The 16,590-nt window shown below is 35.0% G+C and overlaps 1 long non-coding RNA gene across 1 annotated transcript in view; it reads right to left on the bottom strand.

Moving 5' to 3' along the window:
- The window catches only part of LOC140632979 (uncharacterized), a 70,586-nt gene that overhangs the window by 32,080 nt on the left and 21,916 nt on the right, over positions 1-16,590 (bottom strand). The gene's annotated exons all lie outside the window — the stretch shown is intronic.

Here is a 16,590-nt window from a genome sequence, read left to right on the forward strand (position 1 = left end):
GATGCTCTACCAAATAAATTTGGAAATTAGAGCAGATGTATACTTATCCACATTGCCGCAGAAATTTATAATGGATTTTCTTTGCCTGTTAAGAAGAGGTTAATAGCAAGCACTGTTGACCTATTTACTAATGTATTGCATGGAAGAAAATGAGCAATCTTTGGGCACTTCTCTAGCAAAGTTTCAAGAAGTCAGAAGTAAGCACTATAGGAATTAAATATCATTCAGTAGGAGACTGAGGTGATGAAAGAAATAAAGTTTTGAAATGCAAAGAGGTCCATCTGACCAGAAATTATTTACCCTTGTCAAGGTGAAAAATAAATGGAGAATGCTGCAGAGAAGAAACTTAGATAAGAAAATCTTCTAATTTTCAAGGATGAAGAAAGCTGTAGATTTCACACGCTGAACAAGGTTGTGATGTCTTACGAGTGGGAATGAAATTGTCTTAAAGAGACTGTATCTGAAAAATGCCCACTCAAAACTTTGAGTCATCCATACAACGTTCCCACTCTTATTTTCCCTAGCATTACCCTTATGACTCATGATATTAAGCACTTTTCATATAAATACACACATGGTACATATGGCATGTGCTTTAACTACAATGTTAAGCAAAAGTCATTAAAGAAGTTATCTTTGGGGGCACCTGGATGGCTCAGTGGTTGAGCGTCTACCTTTGGCTCAGGGAGTGATCCCAGGATCTGGAATCGAGTCCCGCATCAGGCTCCCTACAAGAAGCCTGCTTCTCCCTCTGCATATGTCTTTGCCTCTATGTCTTCTATGAATGAATAAATAAATAAATAAATAAATAAATAAATAAATAAATAAATAAAATCTTTAAAAAAGAAAAAATCACCTTTGTCTTATTCTTGATTTCAGTGAAAAAAAAATCCTTTCTTAAGTAGGATATCAATTATATAGTTTTTGCACTGATTATCAAATGTCAAATCAATCTTGCATCCTTTGAATAACTTTTACCTGGTTCTAGCACATTAACACTTTTTAAATATTGTTGGATTAAATTTCAATTATGTTGCTACAGATTATTGTGTCTAAATTCATGAAACGTATTAGTCTGTAATTTTCATTTCTGTGATTGTCCTTACCCAACTTTGGTATCAATATCATGCTTGCCTGATAAAACAAGTTGGGAAATATTCTCTTTATTTAACAGAAAAATTTATGTATGGTTGGTATTTTCTTTAAATATTTAAATTAACCAGGAAAGGCATCTGGTCCTGAAGTTTATTTTGTGGAAAAATTTTAATTACAAATTAAATTTGAGAAATAAATGGCTTTTTGGATATTCTATCCCCTCCTCTATCATTTTGGGAAAGTTTTGGGTTTGTTCATGAGATTTATACCTACTAAGTCTTCAAATTTATTGGCATAAAGTTGTTCAAAATATCTTTTAGTTCCTGATGTTTGGTAATGTGTGTTTTTTTTTTTCTTCTTAATCATTTTTGGGCAGGGGCTAGGGATTATCAATTTTATCAATATTTCAGTGAAATAACTTTTGTTCCTATTAATTTTTCTTAATATATTATTTCTTTCTTTTGATATATTCTGGTTTATATTGGTTTATTTTTTTTTTTAAAGATTTTATTTATTTATTCATGATAGTCACAGAGAGAGAGAGAGACAGAGAGGCAGAGACACAGGCAGAGGGAGAAGCAGGCTCCATGCAGGGAGCCCGACGTGGGATTCGATCCCGGGTCTCCAGGATCGTGCCCTGGGCCAAAGGCAGGCGCCAAACCGCTGCGCCACCCAGGGATCCCTATATTGGTTTAAATTCCTCCTCTTTCTTTAGTCTCAAGAAATATATCCTTTTTAGATCAATATTTACAGCTATAAACTTCCCCTAATGATTCTTTAAGATGTATCCTGTAAATTGAGAAGTTTTGTCATTATCAGTTAAAAATTTTTTCTAGTTACACTGTGATTTCCTGACCCATTTGTTATTTTTAAGTGTACTCCTTAATTTCCAAGTATTTGGATATTTTAAAAATAAAGATCTCACTTTTACTGATTTCTAATATAATTCCATTGTTGACATTAAAGCTTTTATGACCATAGTACTTTCAAATTTATTAAGATTTTGATAAACAGAGCATCCTGGGACCATGTAGCCTGTGCCTACTTCAGCTCCAAGCTCTTTGTAGTATGGCCAGCAGACATTCACCAAGCTGCTCAACTTCACTAATCATGAGGGGAAATGCCCATCAAAACCCTAATGAGGTATCCCCACTAGAGTGGCTAGTATTAAAAAGTTAAGAACTAACAACTGTTGACAAGGACATGGACAAAAAGGAATCCTCATGCCCTGTTGGTAGGAATGTAAATTGGTACAGCCACAGTAGAAAACAGTATGGAAACCTAAAATGATAAAAAATACAATTATCACACAATCCAGTAAATCCACCACTGGGCATTAACCCAAAGAAAACAAAAACAGTATTTTTAAAAGATATATGCAACTCTATGGTTTTTTTTATCATTATATTGTACATGTGAGATATAACCTCGTATGTCAACTATACTTCAGTTAAAAAAAAAAAAAAAAATTATTTCATGGCCCAGCACATGCTCTATCTAGTTCAAAGGGCCTGTGGGCACTTGAAAAAAAATATTGAGGGGATATAGTATTCTATATATTTCAGTTAGATAAAGTTGGGTGACAGCACTATCCAAATCTTCTATATTCTGATTCATTTTTCTCCTTCCATGTCTTATCAATTACTAAGGGGAGGAAATTAAAGTCTCCAAGCATAATCTTAGATTTCTCTATTTATTTCCTTAGTTATGTCAATTTTTATTCCTTCTATTGTGAAGCTGTTATTAGATCTTATTTTCTGAATAAACTGATCCCTTTATCATTATACAATGACACACTTTATCTCTTGTAACACCCTGTACTTCATGTCCATTTCATCTGCTCCTAACAGCGTCACCCATCTTTCCTAAGCTTTGTGTTTGTATAGTAGATCTTTGTCCATCCTTTTCCTTTTCACCTCTCTGTGTATTCATACTTAAAGCCAATCTCTTATAAATCGCACATAGTGTCTGACTGGATAGAACAGCAACACTCAAAAAAAAGAAAAAAAAAAAAAAAAAAAAAAAGAACAGCAACACTCAACTATCTGCTTTTCATTTGCATTATAATTTGGTTTCATTTAATGCAGTTATTTATATCAATGTGTTTAAATTTATCATGCTGCTTTTTTCTCTTGTTTACCGTTTTACCTTTCCCTTCTTGCTTTATTTCTCCTTCTGTGGCTCTGGATTGAGAGTTGAGAAGTAAGCTTGGAGAGTGGGGATAGGGAAGGGTTCAATCAGATTTATTTTGTTGTTGTTGTTTTGTTTTTCAATCAGATTTAAAAAAAAGACATTTTAACTTTCAACTATATTTTATTGTATTAGGTTTTGCAATGGTTCTCTGATATGAACTTTAAGGATATTCATCTTTAATTTATAACAATCTTTTTTGAATTAATATTCTACAGGGGCAACTTACTCTTTCCTGTGCCATATATCGTGTTTCCATATATATTATTGACTCCATGAAACATTGCCAGTTTTTGCTTTATCAGCTCTATTTTAAAGAAAAGTGATTTATGTTTATTCACATATTTAAGCATTCTTTATTCCTTTTTGTAGATATTTTCCATCTGATATAATTTCCCTCATGTCTAAAAAAATGTCTCTATTTATGATCATGTTTTCTAGAATGAGTTTGGTGCTAACAAATAGTTGGAGCTTTCCTATATATAAAACTGTTTTGATCTCACCTTAATTTTTAAAGGATTTTTTCATAAGAAATAGAATTATTGGTAGACAGTCTCCTTACCCCCGAAGTTTAAATATGAAATCCCATTATTTCTTTCAGGAAGGTAGCTGTCATTGTTAGAGTTGCTCTGTTGTATATTTTTGTGTGTGTGGCTTCTTTTTCCTCTGGCTACTTTTAAGATTTTCTCTTTCCTCTTAGAATTCAGAAATTTTACTGTTGTCTACCTACTTGTGCTTTTCTTTTGATTTATCTTCCTTAAGGCTCAGTAAGTTTCCTTGAATATTTTTTAACTCAAATTTGGAGAAATTATTGCTGTTACTTGAGGTATTTTCCAGGGTCATTTTTTTTCTTTTATCCTAAGACTGCAATAATAAAAGGTTATTCCTCTTTATACTGCCTCGTAGGTCTTTGAGGCTGTTCATTGCTTGTCAATATTTCATTCTGTGCTTCAATTTGTATCATTTCTTTGGACTAATTTTCAAGTCCACTGGTTCTTCTATTATGTTCAGTATACTGTTAATATCGAAGTCTGAATTTCTTGATTTGAGGTACTGAGTATTTCAGCTCTAGAATTTCTATTTTACTGTAACAATTTTTATTTTTAAATTTTTTATTTCTTTACCCATTGTGTCCACCTATTGCTGTCTTAACTTTTAACATTTTTTTAATATATTACATCCAGCATATCCATCATCATGGATCTCTTTCTAGTCACTATCATGACTGTATATGTAAAATAAATTTGTACTTGTTGTAGACAATCTATGTTCTATTACCTTCTTCTGTGAAGTATACAATAAAATCACTAGTAGTTTCCTTTTGTCTTCTGTGGCTTAGGTTTAGGTTTTATTATGGCAAGTGTATTTCTCTAAGTCCTACTAATTTAGTAGGATTTTGTTGGTGCTAACTTAGCTCAGTTTTTCAGTTTCTAGTTGTTGCTTTTGTGTTCCTTGGATTCTTGCTCCACACTGGTACAGGAAAGGAATTAACCTACAAATGGTTTTATTTTAAATATTTGGTGCAAAATTGTGGTCATAAATAGGATTAGTCTGACAAAGTTACTATGCCAGCATTGGAATCTGAAAGTATGTTTTAGAAGTCATGAAAAATATAGAAGAACGTAGATAAAGTATACTGTAAAGTTACCCAGACATTGCATAAAAACTAAAGAAATCTAAATCAAGGAGGGACTATAGTTATTAATTATATCTCAATATTGGTTCACTAATTCTTAATAAATGTGTCATACTTATGTAAGATTTTAATAGTAGAAACTGAGTTGGGGGTGATCTCTGAGGACTATTTTATCATCAGGTAAGACACCCACACAATAACCCAACCCTCTGTCTTCTCCATTTGCTCATTCTCTATAGGATATAAGTATCAAGCATTAAAACATATATGATTGCCAACTTTGCCACATTAGGTCATGTCAAAATCTCAGCAAAGCCCGTTATTGCATATGTTTTCAAAGACTAAAATTTATTTATAGGTTTAACTCACAGCCACAAAAACAGCATAAAAATGAAGCATGAATGATGAGCTGAAACTCAATTAATATGGCTTGATAGAGGCATCAAATAGTAAGACAGCCATTAAGAATGATTAGAATCCTAACAGAGCCTAAGGGGACAGCACACAAGGTTTAGATAAGGACAGAGCTGCCATTTTTTTCAGAAAGGCAGATTCATACTGCAAATTAAAGGAGGCTTCGAATGTCAAATCTCTGATAGAAATAGCTTGGTTCCATAGGTTACATCCTATTAAGGCCATTTGTTCACAGTGTTAAAATTTACTGTGACATTTAATAACCATTCCACAAAGAACAATATTTTTGAAACACAAAAAAGACCAATTAAAAGAAAAACAGATTATACAGTTTAGGTAAAGCTGTCATGAACATTGCTCTGTCCATATGCTTTCTTCCTAAAGGAAGGAGAATCTGCACCCAAGTAACTATTTGCCAAAGACTCACAACTCCTGAGACCATTCTAGGCATTATCCCCTTACTTCATCCCTGTGGATGACTCCCAAGGTTTCCACCCATCCTGTACACAGCCCATATAATCTATGAAGCTGTGAATGTGATAGGTTTTACACCTGTGGTTGTATCATACAGGAAGAGAAGTTTAATTATAGAAAGTGATATTATCTGAATGGGCCTGATGTTATAATTCTAGACACTAAAAAGAGTTATTTCTAGGCAGTGGTAGAAGAGATTTAGAGATTTAAAGCATTAGGATTTGGTAGCTACTGGCTTGAAGAAAGAGAGGACCGAGTAGCAAATGATGGTGACAGCATCTGGGAGCAAAGAGCAGCCCCTAGCTTCCAGGCATTAAAAAAAAAAAAAAAAAAAAGGTTTTCCATTTCTTTGTGTCCTCTTCTATTTCCTTCATCAGTTTACCATAGTTTTCACAGTATAGATCTTTTCCCTCTCTGGTAGGTTTATTCTTAGGTATCATATGGCTTTGGGTGCAATTGTAAATGGGATCAATTCCTTGATTTCTTTTTGCTGTTCCATTATTGAAGTATCAAAATGTAATAGATTTCTGCATTTATATCCTGCCACTTTGCTGAATTCATGCAGAAGGTCTAGCAATTTTGGGGGGTGAGTCAGGACAAAGAAGATGCGATTATATACACACAATGGAATATTACTCTGCCATCAGAATAAATGAAATCTTGCCATTTGCCTTGACATGGATGGAGCTAGAAGGTATTAAGCTAAGCTAAACAAGTCAAGTAAGAGGAATACCATATGACTTTACTCATATGTAGAATTTAGGAAGCAAAACAGATGAGCATATGGGAGGGGGGAAGAAAGGGGAAAAAAGAGAGAGGAAAACAAACCATAAGAGGCTCTGAAAGATACAGAACAGGGTTCATAGAGGGTGGTGGGTGGGGGATGGGCTAGATGGGTGATGGGGATCAATGCAGGCACTTGTGATGAGCACTGGGTGTTGTATGGAAGTGATAAATCACTTCATTCTACTCCTGAAACCAGTATCACACTGTACATTAACCAACTAGCATTTAAATAAAAAGTTTGAAAACAAAGAAAAAAATATAGGATCGACAGTTCTACCAATTCAAGGACTGAATTCTTCCAATGATGAATATGAGCTTGAAGGGTATTTTTCCCCAAAATCTCCAAAGAAGAACTAAGCCCAGCTGATATCTTGACTGTAGACTTGGAGGCTTTGAGTAGAGAACCAAGCCAAATGGTGGCCAAATGGTTGTTGTCTTAAGCTAAGTTTGTAGCCATCAAGTACACAGAAATAGGATATGAATACAATTCCCAAGGGAGCTTGCTGAGGTTTGTGGGTCACTCCTGGAGAGGAGGATGAAGTAATTACAAATGCTCTAGAAGAGTAATCTTACTTCTTTTTTTATAGTTTCAGTTTTCCCCCTGAATTTAAAAATGCTCAGTCCAGAAGAGAGAAAGGGGGAAGAGTGAGCCCTTTATATTGCCTGTCAACCAGAGGCTTTAAACTAAGAGATAAAAGGTATCCATATCCCTCTCCCAACGCGGGTCTGTGGTCAGGCCTGATCCAAAGAGAAATAAAATAAACATTTGAGATCAAAGCCTGAGTCAGGACAATAGAATTTACTAGAGTGACCCTTGCTTTCAAATCAATTCCTGCACATCAAGGTTCAAAGCTCAATGTAGCTGATAGTGGACCCAGTTGTGAATTTCCCATGACCTCAAATATTGTGACAGGCGATTAATTTTTAATGCGTACTGCAAAAAGTATTGCAAGCCCTCCAAGACTTTCTAGAACCAATTGCTGATTATCTAATAAAAGATTTCAATAGGAAAATCATTTTTAAAAAAAGTCTTCAGAGCAGTTTTATTTCTTCGATTCCCATGGCTTTCGAAAGCCTTGCCTTCATTGATCCTCCTGCCTTGGAACTTTTGCTTTTACCTCACCTGGAAAAGCTGAATTTCAGCTAGGTTAATGGCTGGCATGCAGTCCTTGGAGGCCCATCACTGGTCATGTTTCTGAAGACTAGATGGAAAGGCATCTTATTCAGGCTTAAGTCATCAGTAGGAGAAGCTCTTTGGCTATGTCCTGGAAGACCACATGGCTTGATAACCTGCCACATTCAGGATCTGGCCTATGCTTTCTAAGCCCCAGAAGACAATGTTTATAGTGCCCTGAAAGTTAAGTCATTATTCAAGGATGAATTTACAGTAAAAAATGCCAAAGAAGTCCGATGTGTATTTGTAAAGGCAGGAATATAGCTACCATTAGATTTGAAAAACAAAACAAAACAAAACAAAAATACTCAACTTGGCTTGTTAGTTTATTTTCTCTCCATGAGTATATCTAAATATGAAAGTAATATTAATCAGTAAAGTTCTCTACAAGCATGGCATCAAAACCAAAAAAGTTAAGACTAAGAGACAATGATCAATAGCATCAAACCAAAAGTGGTGTAGCTCACATCATGGACTCAGAAACCAGACTGGTAGCTTTCAATTTCTGACTTTTCTACTTATTATTTTTTTAAAGATTTTATTTATTTATTCATGGGAGACAAGAGAGAGAAAAAGAGACATGGGCAGATGGAGCAGCAGGCTCCCTGAAGGGACCCCGATATCGGACTGGATCCCAGGACCCTGGCATTACGACCTGAGTGAAAGGCAGATGCTCACAACCACTGAGTCACCCAGGTGTCCCCACTTACTATCTTAACAGCACATTTTGGTTTCCTCATATGTAAAACATATAGGATAATAAAAACATCTACCTCCCAGAGCCCAGTGTCTGGTGAGGGGGGTGGTATATTTGTGCCAAAACTCTTTACCCTAGTCTCTTTAGTGTGTTGATATATTTAATGCGCTTATAATTATGCCTGCTATATAGCAAAAGCACTATATAAGTATACTGAGTAGTCAGGGTGCTTCTGCTTATGTGCTTCCTGAACAATGTTTCAATTGACAAGAACATTTCTCTACTCTGACTGATAAATACATTTTTTGTTGTTGTTGTTAAATGTGGTGATGGAATGAAGGAGCTACCTCACATCGTTCAATGATAAAAGCAGTAACATTAGCTAATGTGTATTGGGTGCCCACCATGTGGCTTGATACTATTCCAGACTCTTTACAAATATCAATTTTATCCTCAAGAAACCCCATGAGGTAGTCACTATTAGCATCTTCCTTTTAATGAAACAACTGAGGCACAAAGAATGTGAGTAATTTGTATAAAACACCACAGCTAGCAAGAGGCAGGACCAGAATTCAATTTTATCTCCCTGCTACTCAAAACATGATGTGTGGAGCAGCAGCTTCCACACAGCCCTGGGAGCTTGTGAGAAATGCAGATCTGCGGGCCTCACCCCAGATCTACTGGCTCAAGACCTTACTTTGGATACAATCTCCATACACACATCTATATATACATTAATGTCCATGCAGCACAGATCTCAATCCCCATGGAATCCTGCCTCTCCATGTATTAACTTATTAAAACCAGACAACATGACAATGAGGTAAGATCTCAATTTGTTGACAACACGTGAGAAAAATGCACGAGAAAAATCAAGCGGAGTCACTGTCCAATCTCTTAGGACGTATAACTGGCATAGTGGTGACTCAAATTCTTTCGTGAACCGCTACCTTGAAATAACATTCAAGTTATTGGTTTAAAACAGAGCAGACTGTGAAATTATGCTTTGCTCTTTTGCTTCTTTGCTTTAAGGAACATGGCCAGCTCCAAAAGACGAGTCCCTGAGTAATTACTTCAAGATATTTGAATGACTGCCACCAATACCCCCACTAGAAAAACGTCCTACTCTTGAAAGGAATGCCCAACACTGGTGCAATTAATCCCCATGAGTTTCAAGTTTCTACACCACATAGTATCACAAGGAAGGAGGAAAAAAATGCTCCCCACACATTGTACTTGCTCTCAGTTTGACAAAAAGACGAACAAAGATAATTCACTCAGAAGCAAAAAGACTGTTCAAAATCTGACTCAGAACAGTCAGGTGGCCCTCTCCCAATTCCATCCCTCACACGCAGTTCTTATCTTCATTCTACTGGAAAGAGAATGCTGAGGTAAGTGGATTCTACTGGAAAGAGAATGCTGAGGTAAGTGGGGTGAATACCATGTCAGAGTTCTTCAATCATGTATGCCTTGAAGGAGAAGAACTAAAATGATGGAATTTATGAGCCAATTTCAAGTTTGTCTTTTAAAAGATTGTTTCTTTTCACAAATGAAAAGATTTACCACACTTTAGACACTACATCATGTCCATTATCCAATTTAATCCTTGATACATTATCTTGCTTTCTCATCAGTGAAAATGGCCACTAGGTGGAAAAACCAGACATGCTTTTTCTCCTACTCTTTTTCCAGAGCTCATACTCTTAACCTCAATGATAGATTCCAGCTGTAACTTCCCTAATTAATGTCTGTTAAAATTATGAACCAGACCATGTTTGTTTAACCAGATTTTTGCCCGATTGTTGCAGAACAGATGAGCTGACCTCGACATAGAGACCAATCTGTTTTCACTTATTAGCTATGTTGCCCATTTAAGTCATAGCTACTTTGTTCTTTCTCTCAATCAACTTTTGAATTTTCATAATTGCTGCACTCACAGCTCTACCTAGAGCTAAAAATTGTACCTAAAAAGAACATTGACCATAGATTAGTTCTTTTCTTCTCTTTTAACTTAAGTAGTACTTTCTAACTTTAAAAAAATAAAAATGTGCTCTAGATTGGACATTCAATATAAATATGCTAGCTTTGGGGCCTACAGCCTCTAGCTCACTGAAAATGAACTATATTTCTCATCGGCATCTTCCATATAATACACAGTCTTTAAAAAGTAGGCTGTATCAAATTTTTTTTTATAAATTTATGCTTGTAGCTCATAGTGTAGGTATCCATGCTATAATTACAAATACTATATTGCATATTTGAAATTTACTAAAGTAGTAGATACAGTTGATATAGGAGAGTTTTTGTTACAAAAAACAATTTTAACTGTGTGAGGTCATGAATGTTAACTTACAGAGTAAGCATTTCACAATATGAACCTAATTTAATCAGGTTATACACATTAAACTAATACAAAATTATATGTCAATTATATCTCAATAAAACAAGAAATAAGTATGCTTCTGTAAGAACAAGTATCACACGCAAGCAGCCCATCTAATTAGAATTACGAGCCTGCGTAGGCCGTATGTAGCAAGATCTGGGTCTAAGTCCCACTTAGTCAACTAAGTGAACTCACTAAGTTACTCACTTCTTGAGTAACCATGAAAATACATCAAGCAAATAATGAAAAAATACAAATTATAAACTAAGTACTAAAGTAATATATGTATTTGAAAAAAATGAAAGAGAAGTGTAAATACCATAATGAAAATTATCTTTCATATCCCACTTCCCCAGGCCCAGACCCACAGTTTTTTTGGTTGGTTTGGGTTTTTGTTGCTAATGTTTGAATAAAAACTTTCAAATAACAACAACAGAAAATTCCAGTTAGTTAACATACAGTGTAATATTAGCCTCAGATAGACAACAGGGCAATTCAACACTTCCATACAACACCCAGTGCTCATCACAGCACCCTAGTTCACCTATCCTCCTATCCACATTCCCTCGGGTAAACATCAGCATATTCTCTATAGTTAAGAGCCCAGATCCACTTTTAAGAGGCAACCACTTACTTAAATTTTTAAATACTTCAAACTGAAAACATAATTAATAACCATTTATTGACAACATCTAAGGTTTTGCCAAGTATTAACATAGAACTCTATCTTAAAAACCCTGCTCTAATAAACATGGTTAGAGACTTCTCTTTGTGCATATGGTGGGGCGGGGGGGTGGAATACAAGTAGAATTAGTCGAATAGCTGGGGTTGTTTTTTTGCTTTGTCTTTAGCTATTACACAATAATTGTATAAAGCCAAACTCCCTTAAGGAAGTCACATGATCTCATGAGCACTGGGTATTATATAAAACTGATGAATTGCCGAACTCTACCTCTGAAACTAATAATACATTATGTCAATTAATTGAATTTCAATTCAAAAAATAAAAATAAATAAAATTAAACTCCTCTCAAAATCTTGACAACCTTTGTCAATCATCTGTCCTGGGATTAATACTGCACTATGGGAATTAATAAGGCATTAGGGATGTCTTGATCTAGTAACATCCCTCATACCTCTCACTTTATTCTTTATAATTGTCTCTGCTACTTTGACACTTTATTCATCCAAACCAATTTTTGAATTACTTTGTCAAGATCTGTTTAAAAAAAAAATCTCACTGTACCTTTGACTGTAATTGTATTGCCTTTATACATTAGTTGGGAAGAACATACATATTTATGAAAGTTAAGTTCCTTTATCCTTGAATAAGGTCTCCCAGCTCGTCTAGATCTTATGCTCATCAGCTGACTCTAAGTCTTAATGAATCTTCTGTACAATTTATTTCTGGTTATCTGTATTTGTTAAACATTTTCTTTGCAGATAACAAAACTCTGCATAGTTTAATCCGAAAACAAAACTTTTTAAAAGATTACTAGATAGCTCATAGAAGTGGAGGGCCAGAGAACCAAGCTTAATGTTCCTGTCAAGAGGAACATGACCACAGGAAGGCCAGCCCACAGGGTTCCTAATAAAGGAAATCTCCTGCTACTACTGCTGCATCTTCACAAGGATGCTGAAACACTAGGGACTGACCACAGAACCTTGCTGGTAGCTAACTGCCAAAGAACTAGATGTCACCAGCCCTACCATCCCAATTTATCTGGAGTATGTGGCCTCCTGTACTGGTTACTGGCAGCTCTGTCTATCCCTCAAAAGTCTGTCTCATTGAACCAGGACCCATGAGGCAACCTCTCTATGAGGGAGTCTGAAACATGGACTTGCAGTCTCCATCAGAAAGGGAAAAAATGGACTACTGAGTTTACTGTATTTTTTGAAATTTTATAGATGTGTGTTGCTGGAACACAGAGATACAAATGATTTTCAATATCGAGCTTTCTTAGGAAACCTTATTGAATGTTTTTATTAGAGCTAATTATAAATAACCTTGGAATTTTCCACTAGACAATCTTATAAAGCAAACTGGAGATATTTTTCCTTCCTTTGTAGTGCTTTAATATACATATATATATATATTTATATTTTAATTTCAGCCTCAATTTTAACAAAACCTGGCAGTTCAACCTGAAATAAAAGTATTCCTAGCTTTGTTTTGCTGCAGAATACATAGACAATCTGTCTGTTTCTCTAGTCCATCTGAGACTGAAAGAGTGTCTATTCTTTGCTAACAGTTTTAACTAGGGAAGACTTAAAAATTCACACAATGCTTTTAATGTCACAATTTAGATAATCACATGGTTTCTCTTAGAGTGAGCATTTATTCGATCATCCAAGCCAAGACAGTTTTGACAGTGAAAGAAAGCACTATTGGTTATTATGTCAGAGCAATATGAATAAACCATGATTTTCTCTGGCAAAGTGGGACTAAAGTCCACCATAATTTCCCCCTTTCTTCATGAATTAATGGAGCAAATTAAAGGATTTTTTTTATAAAAGCATCATTGGAATAAGATCTATATAGCACAGTACTTTTAGTTTGTTAATCCTTACGAGGATTTTTGCATCTAAGTTTCTAAGGGAAAATTTTTTTCTCCTCTTATCCTCAGTTGGCAATGGCCTTCAAAGTACAGAAACTATACTAATTAGATAAGTTATTTTTCTGCTTTATCACATATCATTTGGATTATTGGTTTACTTAAAGATTGCAAAAGCTCTTTGTATAAATAGACTTGCTATTTTGTAGCTGTGTGTGTTAATTTTTAGTTTTAAGCTTAAATTTTCAAATTGATGTAAGCTTTTGCTTTCTTTCCCATGATAACCGTTTTCAATTGTTTTTGGTTTGGTGCTTCTGATTGCTACTTCCTCATCTTCAAGTATGGGTAAGTACCATGATTTTATTTGCCAATTTAAGGCAACCTCAAATGATTCTTTGATGTGATATGGGACAACTTAACTGGTATCCATCATTCTGCTACCACTACCACCACCATTCTCTGGCCATGCAGCTTCAAATTTGATCAATATCTTAGAGGGGAAAAAATTAGTCATATTTTTTAGGTCTCTGAAGTCTGATTTATGAATGAGGATTCACAGACTACTGCTCAGAGTCAGCAAATGATCTCAGAGAAACGTTAGCTACAGAGTATCCGCACATGTCTTATCAGTTCTCTTCTGGAATTTTGATTTCTATCATTATTATTTCATTACCTCTATGATGCCTTCAAATACGTAAATTTGTCATTTTATCTGGTGATTCTGGTTGCTAGGAGCAACCACCTGCAACATATTAATCTATCCTTCCCTAACAGGTGAAATCTTCATCTCTATTCCTTGATTTTTCTTTCAGGGTCAATTTTTATTTTCCATTTTCCTTCCTATTTCAAGAGCCCATCTAATATCTAGTAATGATCATTTTTCTTCATCTACATTTAAAATTTTCTAATAGCATTGTATGTATCATCAATTGGTAAACTCAAGTTTCAAATGAGCAGGTCAGTGCTGATATTGTAGGATCTCCACTCACCTATAGCAGAATATAGAGAGCTTTACATTGGAGACACCATCACACAAAGTAAGGATCCTGTATCATGTTTGGGTTGGTTTGACTCATGTGTTCTCTTTCCTAACTGAAAAGTCTTCTTTCCATTCTCCCCCACCCAAGTTTTGTAACAGCCACTGTGGATGTGCCATAACAAGGCAAAATGAGAAGGAGCTGTTCTTGGCTCTACTTCTCTCTTCTTTCTGTCTCTAAACCAGCTATCTTCCCTAGACCTTACCCCTACATTGCTCTGTCATTATCACTGTTCTTCTGCTTTCCACCATACAGAAGTTTGTTACAACTATCTCATTAACAAATGGTTTCCCACTCAATGTTTTTACTGCAGGTTTATAATGCTTTTCATCTTTTTCTCAAAACTTCTGAGGGAAAAAAATACATTTTACAAAAAAAGTAAAGACCTACCCAGTTAATAAAATGGTACAATATGAAATCAAAATTTATATATGTTTATCTGTGTATCACAGTGTCTGGTATACAGTAAATGTAATGTATTTGTACCCTTATTCTTATCTACTCGTATGCCGTGGGACTGAACTGGGTAGTATTACAATCAAAATTAATGTCATCTTAGGACTAAGGGTAGTTCCCTTTAACTAAAGTTTGGAGACTGGTACAAGAAACCAAGGATCCCAAGTCTAGTCACATACAGAAGCTCACAATTGTTTTTCTAATGTCAAAGAAAACAAATACAAGTAATAGGCACTTTCTAAATGAACTCTTAAAGTTATCCTTTAGGCTTCTTGTAGTCTCTCACGAGTGAGCAAGGACAACTTCTATTCTAAGACAATTTCTTCCGCAGGTAATTAAAATTGTGGTTAAGACTAGAGGTTCTGGATCTAGACTGAAATTTCATCTTTGTCCCAGATTGAATAGGCTTTATCTTGGACATATTGTCTAAATTTCCTGTGTCTCTGTTGCCACATTTGAAAAATTAGAATAGTAACTTCAGGTCATTAGATGGCCTTCATGAGACAATATATGTAATGCTTTCCAACAGGGCCAGGCAAAGAGTGTTTAATGTATGTTGGGTTTTATAATTAGTAATATTCTCTAAGTCATTACAGGATTAGAGCAATACACTATTCTACTTAATAGTCTTCTGAGTAAATTGAGCAGTAACAACATGGTATCATAGCACCATGGCAAAATTATTGTATCCTAATGGCCCCCACATGAGTAGTTATACATTCTAAGTATCTATAAATACAGCTATCCAAGGATGACAACATCAACCTGAGTGTGCTGTGAGATCCTGACATTGTAGCTTCAGAAAATGGAATGCAAGTCAGTCATTCTCTACTTCTGGCTGCCTATTATAATATTCTAGATAGCCTTTAAAATACCCTTTCTCTTATTAATGGATTTGAGGACAGGACCTGGGGTCTTAGACAACTATATATCCCAAATACCTAATGTAGCCCCTGTCATGTAATAGGCTCTAATTAATAGTTAATGATATTACAGAATTTCCTTTGTTTCCCAACACTGGTGAATGTTCAATGTATGCTTGTTATCATCATTGTTATACATTCTCAGTAATGACACTGGAATAACATTCTACTGATGTTTTCTAATTTATTTCTAATTTAACTCAAATTTACACTAAGTTTTAATTTACATACAAAATGTGAAACCCCATTATGTCATCTCTAATATTTTTATCTTTTGAGTATTTGACATTAATATACTTAATTATTTTATATAAGGTCATTTCCTGGAGAAGTTACTGAAGAAAATGTCATGAATATTCTTAAGAGGAAAATAACTTTCCAGTTCTTGTTTTAATTCTTATATTTGTCAGAAAAATGTTGAGATCCATTCTCATACTATACTTAATATTGGGCACCTTTTTATTTTTATTTTTACTTTTTAAGATTTTTATTTATTTATTCATGAGAGACAGAGAGAGAGAGAGAGGCAGAGACACAGGCAGAGGGAGAAGCAGGCTCCATGCAGGGAGCCCGATGTGGGACTCGATTCTGGGTCTCCAGGATCATGCCCTCAGCTGAAGGTGGTGCTAAATGGCTGAGCCACCTGGGCTGCCCTGGACACCTTTTTAAATTAAATTACATATTTATCTTTATAAAAGATTTTGACTAATAGATTAAGAAACTTTTGTCAGAAATATATTAAGAGATCCATTCTCATAATATACTTAAGA

The sequence above is a fragment of the Canis lupus genome, chromosome 5 (genome assembly GCF_048164855.1).
Source record: "Canis lupus baileyi chromosome 5, mCanLup2.hap1, whole genome shotgun sequence".
Lineage (NCBI taxonomy): Eukaryota > Metazoa > Chordata > Mammalia > Carnivora > Canidae > Canis > Canis lupus.